Source organism: Lissotriton helveticus, chromosome 2_1, assembly GCF_964261635.1.
Source record: "Lissotriton helveticus chromosome 2_1, aLisHel1.1, whole genome shotgun sequence".
In the NCBI taxonomy this organism is placed as follows: Eukaryota; Metazoa; Chordata; class Amphibia; order Caudata; family Salamandridae; genus Lissotriton; species Lissotriton helveticus.
In genome coordinates, this window is record NC_136059.1 from 573,126,398 (window position 1) to 573,141,708 (window position 15,311).

Sequence of the window (15,311 nt, forward strand, 5' to 3'; positions counted from 1 at the left end):
CATGCATGCTCAGATATCCTAGCGAGATTATCTCTGCTTGTTACAATTAAGTTCCCGACGCTGCTCCTTTTCCACTTGCAATGGCTGTTTCACATAGTTGGGCTTTGTCGTAGGGGATAGTAAAAAAAGACAGCCAAAATAAAGCAAAAGTTTGGTTTTGAAAAAAGAGCTGTGAAAGAAAGCATTTTTCTATCCATGGAATTCATCAAAAAAAGTTTTGAAGTGCTGTTGCAGGGATTCTGCGCAAACAAAGAACTATGCATAGTATTATGAGACCTTAGTGCATAGGGATGGAGTCATCCTACCACTAGGAACTGTGGAAAAGTAAATTTTGCCATGTTGTATGTGCCTACGTGTTCCCCATGTTATGTTATATGTGCATGATCGATATGCATGTATTCCTTTCTGATCGATTAAAGACGCAATTACAGTTGTGTCCATCTCTAGTGTGCCAGTTTCCAGTCCTCGTGAATACAACGAATATTAGGCCTATGTAAAGCTACGTTGCCACGTTTCACAGTGTGCACGTTAATATATTGAATTGTCCCCGTTTCTAGGCCTCAAAAGGGCCCGGACTCAGATTCAGCTCCTGTCTCCTGAACCCTCTACGAGGAGCAATACAGCCCCCACCTGCATCCCTGACCCTTAGCTTACTTCTTGCCACGCAGTGCCCGGCTCGGCCTGGCTCTGCCTCCCAGTCTGCCAAGAATATGTTATGTTTCTAGTTATCAGTCCAACCCTCCTTCTCTGCATTCCTAAGCTACTGAATCGTATCAATAGTTTCCGTCATGGTCTAGCCTTTATGTCTCCATGTAAGAGAAATACTGTATTAATATTCATAGAATATTCCTCACACACGCAATACATGTAGAATAATGCATGCACCAGTCTTAAAGTCTATTAGCCTTTGCCCTGATAGCTTTTGGATTCTATCAACATGTACTCTAAACACCAGATACTAGATATGCCTGGGTACATGTCGCTCTGACACTCCAGACTTTAGTCTCCTCTTCTAGCGCAGAAGTCATAGCCCCCAGTTTTCCCTGGTAACACGTCATTGCCCATTTGCGCGCACCACTAGGTTAGAGGTCCCAGCTGCTCAGGTAGTCCCCTCTATGTTTCCGCCCCTTTTATGACATATTCTGTTACGTTTGCATCACATGTCTATGTATACGCCCTGTACACGCCTTCTTGTTACCTCATTTTGTCCTTATCTTTCGCGACTGCTACGAAACCACGCCTACTGCTACGCCTACTGTATTGAATGTAATGTATTTTGTTCAACTATATATATTGTGCACTGTTATTAAAAGTTATCCCTTATGCTCCCAGATCCTGCCCCCGGCAGCTGCCATCCTATTCCCGTACAGGCTGTCCTGTTCCTGTCCTTTATGCCTGATTAAAGCCTGTAAACTCCAGCTACCTCGAATCTTGACTCTTATTTATTGAGCTATCTGTTTATATGAGTATCCCGAAAAATAGAACCGGTAATTAATTATTTATTTACCACATAATGGCGCCCGAATAGGGACTTGCCCTTTCCCCACGCGCCGGAGAAGCCACGCAGGCCCCCTGATCCTCTGCAGCCGTGACGGAACTCTACTGCGCACCAGCAGATATTTCTGCTTCAAGTATCCCTCAGGCCCACGGAGGAGACGGAGGTTGCGGTCCAGCGTCCAGACGAGGCGGTGGAGGAACGCGGCGAGTCCCGACCAGAGCCCAAGCCGAGAGTCCAAGGTCCGAGGTATCCGGAGGCCCACCTGTAACTGAAGTCCGAAGTTCGTCCGTCCGTCGTCGTAGCAGTCCAGTCCAGTCCGAGGCCTTCCGTTCTTGCTGCCCGGTGAGTACCGTTGCTGGGGTAGTATCTAGACAGGGTCAATTAATTTGTCTCTGGTCCGTGGGTTTGGGTACGCAGATCCAACACGAAGTGTTCACCTAGGTGGACGCGGGTCCTGACGTGTCTCTTTATGGGACCGGTAAGTTTCGTACTGTTTTAGCAGTGCATCTACTCATTCTAGTAAGTTTCTGTTCCAGTAAGTTCTGTTCTCGAGAAATTCATGTGTTCTGTTCTCAGTATTCCAGGTAGTATTCTGTTCGAACTGTTATTATAAATGTTATTTCATGTGTTTTCAATGTTGTGGTATGAGTGATTTGTTTTCTTAGTTATTATTGTGTTTATCGTGTATTGTATTGTGTCCAGACTCCAGTCTAAATTATGCCTCTGTTCTCGAAATTACGTCAGTTAAGAACTAGAAAAGGTCTGCTCGAGGAAGCAGTTCCTGTCCCGCCTAGGGACAGTCCAGGTCATTTTATGTATCATAAGCATGGCATAAGTGCCATATTATATCTAGACTTATGGGTGGAGTACACCAAGGAATTAGAAGAGAAATATAGATGGCCCGTATCAGGTACGTGGGATGCCGAGTGCATCATGCGAGTAGAAGAAGTATTATGGAAAAAGAAAGCCAGACAGTCCCAGAAAGATGCCATCGAGTTATGGCGCAAAGAATCTCATAAAAGAACTGAAAAAGAAATCAGAAAGTCAGAATTAAGTAGAGAATCCTTAGAAAGAGCCCAAGAAAGGGAATTAATCGAAATAGGTGAACGAGTTAAAGCCGAACAGTCAGACAGACAGAGAAATGCCCTCATTAAGGGTATGTATCCTCTTCTTGCCGAGGGCTTGCCAAAAGCAACCCCGGAAGCACCATGTAATTAGTTCCGATTAAGCTACGTCACAAACCGACCGCAGCTGATATTTTTCTCTCGTCCTACTTGGACGACACAGTCCCAGAATATGCAAATCCTGCTCCGCCAGCTCCTGTAAATAACGTAATTCCTGTTCCTCCAGCCACCGGGGCACCTGTTACCGCACCTGTTACGGTACCCCCGGTCCAGCCTATAGTACAAGTACCCGCTACATCAGTCACTCTGCCCGCCCGTACCATACCCGTCGACGATTCCAGTTTAGGAGCCGCGGGGGGGGGGGGGGTGGGAGATCCTCCTCGTACCCCGCCCCAACACAAACGTGTGACACTACTTGAGTTACATGAACGTGCGTTACAGCGTACGCCCAAACAGCAGTCCGTTGCAGATATCAAACGAGCTCTTACCGAATGCCGATATGATCCAGTCCCGGGCGATGATAATATGGTCATATATTCATTGCGTGTAAGGCGAGTGACCGAGTATTTGGACACCCTACCGAATATGAAAGAAGATCTAGACAGAATATATCGTTTCATCCGTACAGGAGATGATCCAGGAAGTATAGGCGAAGCCATGTCTCAAAGGAAAGCTGAGACTCAGCTCATGCTATTAAAGTTTCTAATTAATTGTTTAATAAGGGAACAAGATTATCCGACTAAAGATCCGATCGAAATGAGAGTTCTGACAAAGTGGAGTGATCATATAGCCGAGGGAAGACACAAGACACTAAGTAGTATAGACAGTATGTACAAGAAAATTCGTAAGGAAATAATAAGGTTACACGAGAAACGCAAAGCAGCACAAGTAAGCGAGAAAGAAGACGACTCTCCTACCGAAGAGGTAGACGACGAGAATCCCACCAGAATAGCGTATGTAGGTAGAACTAGACTTCCCGACCGACATTCACGCCTAGAACACAAGAAAGTTTTTCTTCTTCCAGCACCAGAACAAGGTTCTCTTGAACAAGTATTTCAAGCTACCGATCACATTCTGAAATCACGAATCGGTTATAGTGAACTTAGTACCATGCATGAACAAGAACTAGCCCGATCAGCAGTCCGATGGACTACTGATTCTACCACTTTTCCAGACGAAATAGTGGCACAAATGTTTCTGAAACTGCCCCCAGCCGAGCAGCGACTGGTGGGTATGTATATGATCCAGCACCTCATTACACTGTATGAGGGACAACATTCTGATCCAGGTCCGTTACATGATGTTCTGAACGAGTTACTCCAGTATAGATGGAAAGGTTTAGGTACCGATTTAATTAGTGTCATTCTAGAACAGCGCCACAAATATAGAACGTTTCTGAATCCGCATTTTGTTCATGTCTCACCTCCAGAAAGTAAGCCATTTTACATAGATAGACAGCATCCGTTACGAGAAGTACATCCAGTTAGGACAGCGGGTGGTGAAATGCAACGAGTATTTGTTTACACCCCTATCACCAAGATGGAACTCTTAGAGATGAAGAAATTAATTCCCTGTCACGACAAAGATCCAGCAGGGTTCCATCGAGAATTAAAAGACATGCTCCGTATGGGAGAATACACGTATCCTGATATCATTAAAATGTTAAGGTCCTGTTGCCCGCAGGGGTATATGAAAAACTCAAGGAAAAGGAATGGGAGGTGGGAGAGAAAAAGATTGATTGGACAGCCCTAGAGGCTGAAGATAAAATACGAGTACCAGGTACCGGTCTTGGGGACAAATGTAAAGAATTGCCCGAGTTATTGATTCAGGTTTTGCCAAGGTTACTAGCCACGAAAAAGGAAGATTGGGATGCAATCTCAGCATGTAAACAGAAACAGGATGAAGACACTAGTGATTTTTATTCTAGATTTGAGAAATGTTTTATTATTAACAGTGGTTTGAAGACAAGTAGCGAGTCATACCCTCACCTTTTTGTTACCAAACTAGTCGAGAATTCAAGTCCACAAGTTAAAAATCGAGTATTGAAAGTCGAAAGTACTTGGCAAGCTAATACTCCGTCACAAATGCTTCAGATGCTCCAGTATCACCAGAACAGAATCAGGGAAGAGCAAGAACACGAAAGGAGACGTATGAAAGATACGAAAATGAAAGTATTAGTTGCACAATCTGTTCCACAAGACAGTCAGAAGAGGGGTCCGAATCAAGCCAGTCATTCTGCAGCTCCCGTTAAAGGGACTTGCAATTATTGTAAACAGCCAGGTCATTTTATAAACGAGTGTGCAGTTCTGAAACACAACATAGCTACTGGTAAGACTAAAGAAAGACCACGTCCGCCTAGACAAGAACAAGTTTCACAGACTTCTCAGTCACCACAGAATGCACAACAGACAGTTCCAGCACCGCAGCCTATCGCTGCAACACAGCATGTTACACAGCAGATGTACCAGTATGCCCAGTCAGAGTATCCAGAGTATCAACAGTATTCATGAAACAGCCTAGAGAGGGAGGTAGGCTTGCCTCTCATCGAGATACCTGTAGATCAAGAGGGTCCCTATGTGCACAGTCAAGTATTAGGGAAAGACAGAAAGTTTTTGATTGATACAGGGGCAAGTAGGACTACTATCAGTCACGACGAGGTTCCAGGGGCTCCGCTCTCAGGCTCTAGAAATATTTCCCTTGGATTTTCAGGAAAGCCTATTGTGAATGAAATTTCAAAACCAGTTTCCCTAGAAGTTGGTCCATTGTCCCGAACTACTGATTTGTTACTTACGAAATCATGTCCAGAAAATTTGTTAGGCATTAAAACACTGAAAGAATTAGGTGCAGTTATTTGCTGTTCCCCAGAAGGAATCCGATTGTTTTTGCGTGACTTTAAAGGTCACTATGTATTACGTGATTTTGATCCGAGATTATCAAATGTACCGCAGCATTTATGGGCGCAAGGTCCAACTGATGTAGGTTTTATGCAAATCACACCCCATCATGTGACTCTCAAACAAGGTATAGTTTTGCCACGAATCAGACAGTACAGATTGCCACCTGAGGCTGTAGCAGCCTTATCCAAAATTATTGACGAGCTTATTGCTCAAGGAGTGGTTGTAGAAACTGACTCCAATGTATGTAATTCTCCTATCATTCCAGTCTTGAAACGTACTGATCCGAATGCACCTCCAGTATATCGATTAGTGATTGACCTTCGAGAGCTTAATAAATGTATCATACCCCAGTATCCAGTAGTCCCAGATATTTCTTCCCTATTGACAGCTATTGATTCCGAAGCTACATTTTTCACTGTTATCGACCTCAAGAATGCATTTTTCAGTGTCCCCATTCATCCAGACAGCCAGTACCTTTTTGGTTTTTGTTTAAATGGAAGGAGCTATAAATTCACACGAGCTCCTCAAGGTTTCACAGAAAGTCCTAGTATTTACAGTCAAGCACTTAAGAGACAACTAGACAATATTCACATGCCAACTGACACTGCCCTGCTCCAGTATGTCGATGATCTACTGATCACAGCCCGTTCTGAACGTGACTGCGAGCATGCGTCACTTGCAGTTCTGTATTTCCTAGCCGAGCAGGGGCACAAGGTGTCCCCTTCCAAATTACAATTCTGTGTCCAGCAAGTGATCTACTTAGGCCACTTACTGTCCAAGTGGGGTAGGCAGTTGACACCAGACCGTATCCAGTTAATAGCGAGTCTTCCACAGCCCAAGACACAGAAGGAGGTACGAGCTTTTATTGGCCTCACTTCTTATTGCAGACAATGGATTCCTCAGTATGCATTTCTAGCCAAGCCACTGATACAGTTAACGACACAAGAGGCAGCCGTATCGACTGTCCTCCCTTGGACCCAGGAACATACACTTGTTTTTAATGAATTAAAGAAAGCCTTATGCCAAGCACCTGTTCTAGCTACACCGAACTACAGTAAGCCTTTTACACTTTTTGTCACAGAACGTGATGGTACTGCATTATCTGTTCTCACACAAGATCAAGCAGGACAGTACAAGCCCTGTGCTTATTTTTCGAGCACATTAGATCCAGTAGCCCAGGCTCTGCCTGTGTGCCTCAAGTCAGTTGCAGCCACAGCTCTAGCTATCAGACAAAGTGATTCCATAGTATTAGGACACTCCCTGACAGTACAAGTTCCACACTCCGTGGAAGTTCTTTTAAACCGAACACAGACTCAGCACTTGACAATTGCACGTTTAACAGGTTATGAACTGACACTGTTCCAGCCACACATAGAAATCAGACGCTGCAACGTTCTAAATCCTGCTACACTGTTACCGTCAGTTACTTCAAATCCTGCCACACATGACTGTGTGGAAGTTGTTAACACCATGACCAAGTCAAGACAAGACCTGACAGACATTGCATTACCTAATCCCGACCTGACACTTTATGTGGACGGTTCATGTATGAGAACTAGTACAGGAGAACTAGTAGCCGCGTATGCAGTGACTACTGACACCGAAGTTATAGAAACACACCGTATTGACACCCTGTCTGCCCAAGCAGCAGAGCTAGTTGCTCTGACCCAAGCCTGCATACGTGCCAAGAACCTGAAAGTAAACATATATACAGATTCACGTTACGCATTCGGAGTTGTACACGACTTCGGAGTGCTCTGGCAGGAGAGAGGTTTCATGACTTCTCATGGAACCAAGATTCAGCATGGTCTCCTCATTCAAGCTCTGTTAGATGCAATACATTTACCGACAGCTATCGCTATCATGAAGTGCAAGGCACATACGAAAGTTACTGACATCATTTCCCAAGGTAACGATCTAGCAGATCGAACAGCCAAGCTTACAGCTCAGACACCAGACATTCCAGTTAACAAGACACAGACATCCATTCCAGAACAGACTACATGTATGACAGTTAAGGACCCTACACAAGATGTCATAGACATACAGTTACATGCTACTCCTGAAGAAATCAAGAAATGGTCCGAACAAGGAGGGGTCCAGACAGATCAGGGATGGGTGACGAAGGGAAAAGCCACATGGTTTCTCCCCGACTCTATGGTTCAAGTTATTATCAATACCGCACATAGTCCAGCACATCTAGGAGAAAAAGCTATGTTAGACAGTATTCAGAACCTTTGGTTCAACAAGCACTTACGAGCTGCAGCCAAGCAGAAAGTCCGTACCTGTATGATATGTTGTCAGTTCAATCCAGGTAAAAGTGTCCCGGTGGAACAAGGTGGATTCCAACCTCCTGACCACCCTTTTGAAGTCCTCCAGATGGATTACATTCAGATGGAGCGATGTCGAGGTTTCAAGTATGTCCTCGTAGTAGTATGCGCTTTGTCCAGGTGGACAGAAGCATATCCAGTTCCAGATTACACAGCAGCGACCACCGCCAAACAGTTGGTTCGTGAATTCTTTCCCCGCTATGGACTCCCTAGGGTCGTGTATTCTAATAACGGCCAGCCATTCTCATCTGAGCTCATGAAACATGTTTCCCTTTTGTTAGGGTACCAGTGGAAGTTCCATTGTGTGCGCCATCCTGAAGCAGCCGGTCTCGTAGAGAGACATAATCAGACCCTGAAAATCCGTATTGCCAAGATATGTAAAGAGAAAGGTGTAGACTGGCTAGTTGCCCTGCCAGTTGCCCTATTCTATATGCGGATGGTTGCACATTCCAGATCAGGTCTGTCCCCTTATGAGGTCGTATTCGGCCGCCCCCCAAACATGTGGGGTACACCTAGACCCCGCAGTATTACAGATGTTTCCAGTAATATGCTGACAGATTACCTAGCTTCCTTGATGTCTGCCCTACACTCTTGTCGTTCACAGGTTGCCGCTGCATTTCCAGACAATACCGAAGTAAAACCGCATGAGGTCATTCCAGGCGACCTTGTCCTCGTCAGGAACTTTGATCGTTCAAGTCCACTGGAGCCTCGTTGGAAGGAGCCGCGACTTGTTCTCCTGACCACCCGCACGGCCGTGAAGTTGGAGGGCCGCAAGGGGTGGGTCCATCTGTCCCACGTCAAGAAGTTCCATGGAATTCGTAAAAAGACATTTTCAAAGGACATTACTAAAGACTGCCTGAAACCTGACTCTGAACTTGATTCCGAACTTAAAGTTCCTCTGTTAGAGAAAACTCCGCAGCAGGAGTATAAATTAAAACTCCGGTCTAGTAAAATAAGTCAGCCAGTTTAATTGTCTAAGTCCCTCTCGGGTGAAACGGTTAGACAGGTTTCTGACATGTATGAGATAGACCCCCATAGTGAGAGAGTTAGTCAAAACTCTATGAGATGTACCGTTTTTCTAAGTTTCTTATTGTTTTTAAGTCTTATGGTTACCTGCACAAGTTATGCATTACATTTATGTTTTCCAAGTTCACATGTAAACAAGTTTTCTAATGCTACAGTAGAGCACACATTTAGTGATCTGCCTCCTCGCGAGCTATCCTATCGTCTTGCTATGCGCAATAATACATTCATCAGAATGTTACACTATTCACACCAGACCAGCAATGCCACTAATTGTTGGGTGTGTGGTCGACTCCCCCCTTTCCAGACACCGAAGGGAGTTCTGCCACTCTCTCCTTATCCGTTTTCACATAATGGTTCGTGTGGAGCATGGTCCACTTTAACGTCATCCTCAAATGATATGTCCCTTCTGAATAGGACATGTTTCCCAGACAAGCAAGGTCTCTCCCATAGAACAGGGTTAGATCTAGAAAATGAAGTATATGATTTGGGTAATTATTCTTCGAATTTTATGGTCTTGAATGTTCAGTCTGATACTACTCCAGATTTGCCTGCTATTTCAGTACTACCAGTCAAAGGCGAATTATGTGTCAGAAAGAATGGTTCCGCACATGTAGGACATAGTGATTGTACTACTATTGTCGAGTATAGTGACAGTAGGAAATCTATTTTCAAAGCCTCACGTCATTCTTATTTTGTTTGTGGTCAGACCGCATATGTTCGTCTGCCCCTCGATTGGGATGGAACATGTTACATTGCCTTCCTACTGCCACCAGTTTTTCTAGCCCCATCTGATTATCACAGAAACACACATCTAGTACACGTCAGACCTAGAAGGGAGATCGAGTCCCCAATTGTCGATCAAACTGAAACTACTCTAGAACAATATCAAGACTTCAATAAAGGTTTCTTCTTCTTTATAGGCCCTATCCAGAATAGTAAGTTAATACGTAGATTAACCAGAACCCTTGAAGCAGTAGTGAATGAGACTACTTCTGCTCTAGGTAACTTAACCGAAGAGCAATCTGCTATGAGATTTGTCGTGCTCCAAAATCGTCTCGTTCTTGACGTCATACTGGCCGATAGAGGAGGAGCATGTAGAGTCATCGGATCTAGTTGCTGCATTTTCATTCCTAATAACGCGCCGTCTGTTTATTCAGCTATAACCAGACTTCATAAAATTGCCCATCAGTTACACCAGAATCCAGGCACCTGGACATGGTCCGGTTGGCTCTGGAGTATTATATCTGCATGGGGATGGAAAGTATTGTCATTTCTAGGTATTGCAGTAATGATCATATTCAGTTGCTGCCTCTGTATACAATGTGGCCCTGCGATTTGCGGCATTTGTGCTACCTCTTGTATTCCTAGTCCTAAGTCCCGTTCCAAGACAATTCGAGACGAGCAAATGATGCTATATGAAATGATAGATGGTATCATGAATATTGATGTTTCCTGATGGAAACGTAGGGCACAAGGAGGGAATGTGGAAAAGTAAATTTTGCCATGTTGTATGTGCCTACGTGTTCCCCATGTTATGTTATATGTGCATGATCGATATGCATGTATTCCTTTCTGATCGATTAAAGACGCAATTACAGTTGTGTCCATCTCTAGTGTGCCAGTTTCCAGTCCTCGTGAATACAACGAATATTAGGCCTATGTAAAGCTACGTTGCCACGTTTCACAGTGTGCACGTTAATATATTGAATTGTCCCCGTTTCTAGGCCTCAAAAGGGCCCGGACTCAGATTCAGCTCCTGTCTCCTGAACCCTCTACGAGGAGCAATACAGCCCCCACCTGCATCCCTGACCCTTAGCTTACTTCTTGCCACGCAGTGCCCGGCTCGGCCTGGCTCTGCCTCCCAGTCTGCCAAGAATATGTTATGTTTCTAGTTATCAGTCCAACCCTCCTTCTCTGCATTCCTAAGCTACTGAATCGCATCAATAGTTTCCGTCATGGTCTAGCCTTTATGTCTCCATGTAAGAGAAATACTGTATTAATATTCATAGAATATTCCTCACACACGCAATACATGTAGAATAATGCATGCACCAGTCTTAAAGTCTATTAGCCTTTGCCCTGATAGCTTTTGGATTCTATCAACATGTACTCTAAACACCAGATACTAGATATGCCTGGGTACATGTCGCTCTGACACTCCAGACTTTAGTCTCCTCTTCTAGCGCAGAAGTCATAGCCCCCCAGTTTTCCCTGGTAACACGTCATTGCCCATTTGCGCGCACCACTAGGTTAGAGGTCCCAGCTGCTCAGGTAGCCCCCTCTATGTTTCCGCCCCTTTTATGACATATTCTGTTACGTTTGCATCACATGTCTATGTATACGCCCTGTACACGCCTTCTTGTTACCTCATTTTGTCCTTATCTTTCGCGACTGCTACGAAACCACGCCTACTGCTACGCCTACTGTATTGAATGTAATGTATTTTGTTCAACTATATATATTGTGCACTGTTATTAAAAGTTATCCCTTATGCTCCCAGATCCTGCCCCCGGCAGCTGCCATCCTATTCCCGTACAGGCTGTCCTGTTCCTGTCCTTTATGCCTGATTAAAGCCTGTAAACTCCAGCTACCTCGAATCTTGACTCTTATTTATTGAGCTATCTGTTTATATGAGTATCCCGAAAAATAGAACCGGTAATTAATTATTTATTTACCACTACCACTACCATCCTACCACTAGGAACGACTAGCTATAGTGTCTCACTTGCTCTCCTACTCACTCACAGAGAAACAAGTGATTAGACACCCCAGAGCACAACACTTTCTGGAATCGCAGTTGCAAGACACACCCTTTCGATCACACTCTTGTACTTGCCACAATAATATCTGACAGAGACAAAAACAAGTTTAAAATAGTTATTTCAACTAACATGCTCTAATATGCAGTATACATGCCACAATAAGCAGGAAAATGCATAACACAAATATGGTCAGCATAGCAAGTAGTTCATAAATCATGAAAGGAGCTGTCATTATGAAAAGACAGTGTAGCCTAACCTCCCTCCACTTGTATAGAAGCAGAATGATTATTTATTAGAAGATCTCTAAGCGTTATCTGCAGACCACGTACCTCAGTCTATAGATAGTAGAGCTACATCATTGGTGCGGTCTTGCTCTTCTCTCTGGAAAGGTCCCTCTCCAAGTGTGTGCTACCTATTTGTGTATTCCAATAAGACCTAAGTGTGTATTCCCAAACAGCTGCATCGGTTTTGTCTAGGTGCTAGGACCTGACCAGAACACAACAACAAGTGGCATTGTTGATAGACCTTGCTCACAATATTCACACTAAATCACAGGAACCTGCAGAGTGTGAACACAGTGGTATGTTCTCATGTGAAACTGACAAAATAGGCATTTGCAAAAAAAAACTTGTGTAGTAACGTGCGCAAAGCAGCGGACAGTCTGCAGCGTGCTCATGCTAACTTAGAGAAGACAACAACAACGTCCCCATAGGCCATGTGACAGTGCCAAGATCACAATCTTTCCAGTTTTTAGGAACAACAGTTGTAAAAAATGTAAATACACATTTTAGCACGGTCATTCCAGTTTTCCTAACTAATAACTTTTCACAGTTTTATCCTACTTCCAGTTTCTGGTGAAAAACAGTTATTTAACTCATGGGTGAACCTGGAACGCTTTACACTTCTGAAAGTAGACAACATTAAGTTCTAGGTTATAGAAGAGGAGATCATTTAAGAGAACCACAGAGTGCCTCCATTCACAAAAGATTCAGGCTGCATAAACAGTGCCAGACCACCTCTCTCAAGGAAGCCAACTAGTTCCTTTAACTTCCATATCAAAATGGAACTCAAACAGCGACCTGGTCGAGGTTGCATCCACAAGGAACAAACAGAGAACTGTGCTGAATTAATCTGGGGTGAAAGGGGGAGTAAGAAGACCTGAAGCCCGAATATAAAGGTGGTATCCATGGGCGGAGAGGGGGTTAAGCAGGAGAGGGCACAAGAGGAAAGGGGGCTGCCAGGCTCCTGATGTGTCACATTGAGAGAGCCAAAATGCTGTAATCTGGTTACCTGATGTATATTAGTAGGTTATTGGGGATGTTTTAGGGGAGAGGGAGCTGGTAGTTCCTTACTGGATGACACCTGTATATACCCATGAGCGCACTTTAGCTACAATGACAAGTAGAGGGTTGAACTCTAAGAGGTGTACATTCTGGAACTATATAAAGCTCCACAATGCAGACCTTATCTTTCTCCAAGAGGCCCAACCCAAATCTCCAAGGTACACCCTCTTCTGTAATATGCCAAGGCTTTTTCGTAATGTGGCACAAAGATGATCTAATGAAATATTGGGCAAGTGGGCAGGGAACACCACTAAAAACAGCAGGAGTTGGGATCTTGGGAAAGAGTAATTTAATGGGGGATGGTAGGGTGTGGGGGGTGTAAAAGGGATGAGGAACCCAGATGGGTATTTCCTGATGGGACACATCCAGAGGGGCCACTTGCCCACCACACATAACTATATATGCATCAAACACAGTCGAAGTCCAATTCTTCATAAACACCATTTCATTTGGTGATTTATAAAATTACAGAACAGAAGGAAGTGTCCTTGTGCTCAGATAGAAAGGCAAAAAAATGAAAACTGGGAAAACAAAGTACTTTTGTATCACCTCGGAAGTGGAGGCGAAACCTAGAGAACGGGTATAGAGAATGTTTTCAGCTAGCATCTGAAAGTGGACACTTCCCCCTGGGTTCTTAAAGTCAGAGGGAGGGTGGTTTCATGCCATGTCTTTAATAAGTACAAGGAATCGTCCTCCCATTCTTGATTTCTTAAAAACTGAAACTTTAAGTAGATTTTCAAATTGCAATCTAAGCGGTTGAGCTGGTTAATACCATGCAAAAAGTGATCCCATATATGAGGATTGGTCCCTATTGCAAATGGTCTTATGACAAAGGCACAGTGCTTTAAATCAACATCTGTTATGCACTGGGGGCCAGCAAAACTTTTTGAGTTTGTTGTTGATAGAGGAAGTTGTTTTAAACACCAAATCAATCAGGCCACAGTATTTTGCAGGAAGAACACTTGGTGTATAAGATATTTTGGTAATCCCACCAGAACAGGGTTGCGATAGTCCATTCTCACAATTACCAGGGCCCGAAACAGGCCTTGCCTATCAGATGTTGGGCTAAAACTGCAAGTTTTTTAAATGTATTATACCAAGTATACAAAAGCTGCTCAGACATATATTACTGATTTGTTTGGAAGAAGACAAGTCTGAATCAACAAGTATTCTCAGATTCCATGCATGGGGCACCAGAGATGGACCCTCACCCAATTCTTCCGACCACCGATCCTATAGCAAGTGAGGTTCGCCTCTGAAAATTACAATTCTCGTCCTCTTTCAGTTTAGCAGGGCGCCAGAGTTTGCATTCATCCATTCTGCTACTTTACATAAACACTGTTTCAGGTTTGCTGGAGTCTCTTTTGGATTTTTAGTCAACCTAATAAACAACTGGTTATAGTTTGCATAATTGTAAAAATAAATCTAACAAACAAGCCAGAGGGGCCATATAACAGTTGAAGAGTGCAGGACTTACGAACGAGCCCGGAGGGACCGCAATCAAAATGGGCTTAGGAACAGATCAAAGATTATCCAGAGCCATTGCCTGTGTTTGGCCTTGTAAAATATATGTGAACTAAGTCAAGACTGTCCCAGAGAGCCCTGCTGCCTTTACTTCTGGAATAGAATGCTCTGTCAAGAACTGTTTCAGTTGAGAGACCTTTACGAAAACCGGTCTGAGCTTTGTGTAGTATCCTGGGTGCTTTCAGATGATTGGACTGCTCTTTCTGCAGTACAATTTGTCATCTTGGCAAAGAGTGGCAGAAGGGAGATATGCCGAAAGTCTAAGGAAGGTTTCTTGAGCAAAAGGGAAACCATTGCAGCTTTCCATGTCTTATGTAATAAGCCAGATAAGAGAGGGGAGTTGCATGTTTTTATTATATAGGTTAGAAATGTTGATCTGACTTTAAGTTGAACTTAACATATACCAGTTAGTGAAGAGGAAACAATTTCACCAACATTTGTTAGTGCATCCGGCTCGGAGACTAATATAAACACAGATGATAAATCTTTGGGGGTGGGGGGATTGGCGTGACCCAGCTGATACTGCTAGGTCTCCTGTTGACTTTGGGATATTGATAAGTAGATATTGAATGCTCTTATGAAAGAAAGAAGAAAGATTGTCTCATAAGGTCTGGACAGCTTGGGGAAATTACCATCTGCCTCTGGCAGGATATTTTTGTGGAATTGAACAACATTCCCAGAAGGAATTTTTGAGCCTAAGATCTGCTTCGGATAAAAGAAAGTGACTATTGCCTTTTTAACTGCCTTATGGTAAGTGTGTAGAAGTGATAAATAAATTAGTTTACTTGATGGCTCGTAGTCTTATCT

General features: G+C 43.8%; 1 protein-coding gene across 3 annotated transcripts in view; it reads right to left on the bottom strand.

Annotated features, from left to right (window-relative positions):
• HEXB (hexosaminidase subunit beta) overlaps positions 1-15,311 on the bottom strand; it is a 353,508-nt gene that overhangs the window by 156,818 nt on the left and 181,379 nt on the right. The window lies entirely within an intron of this gene.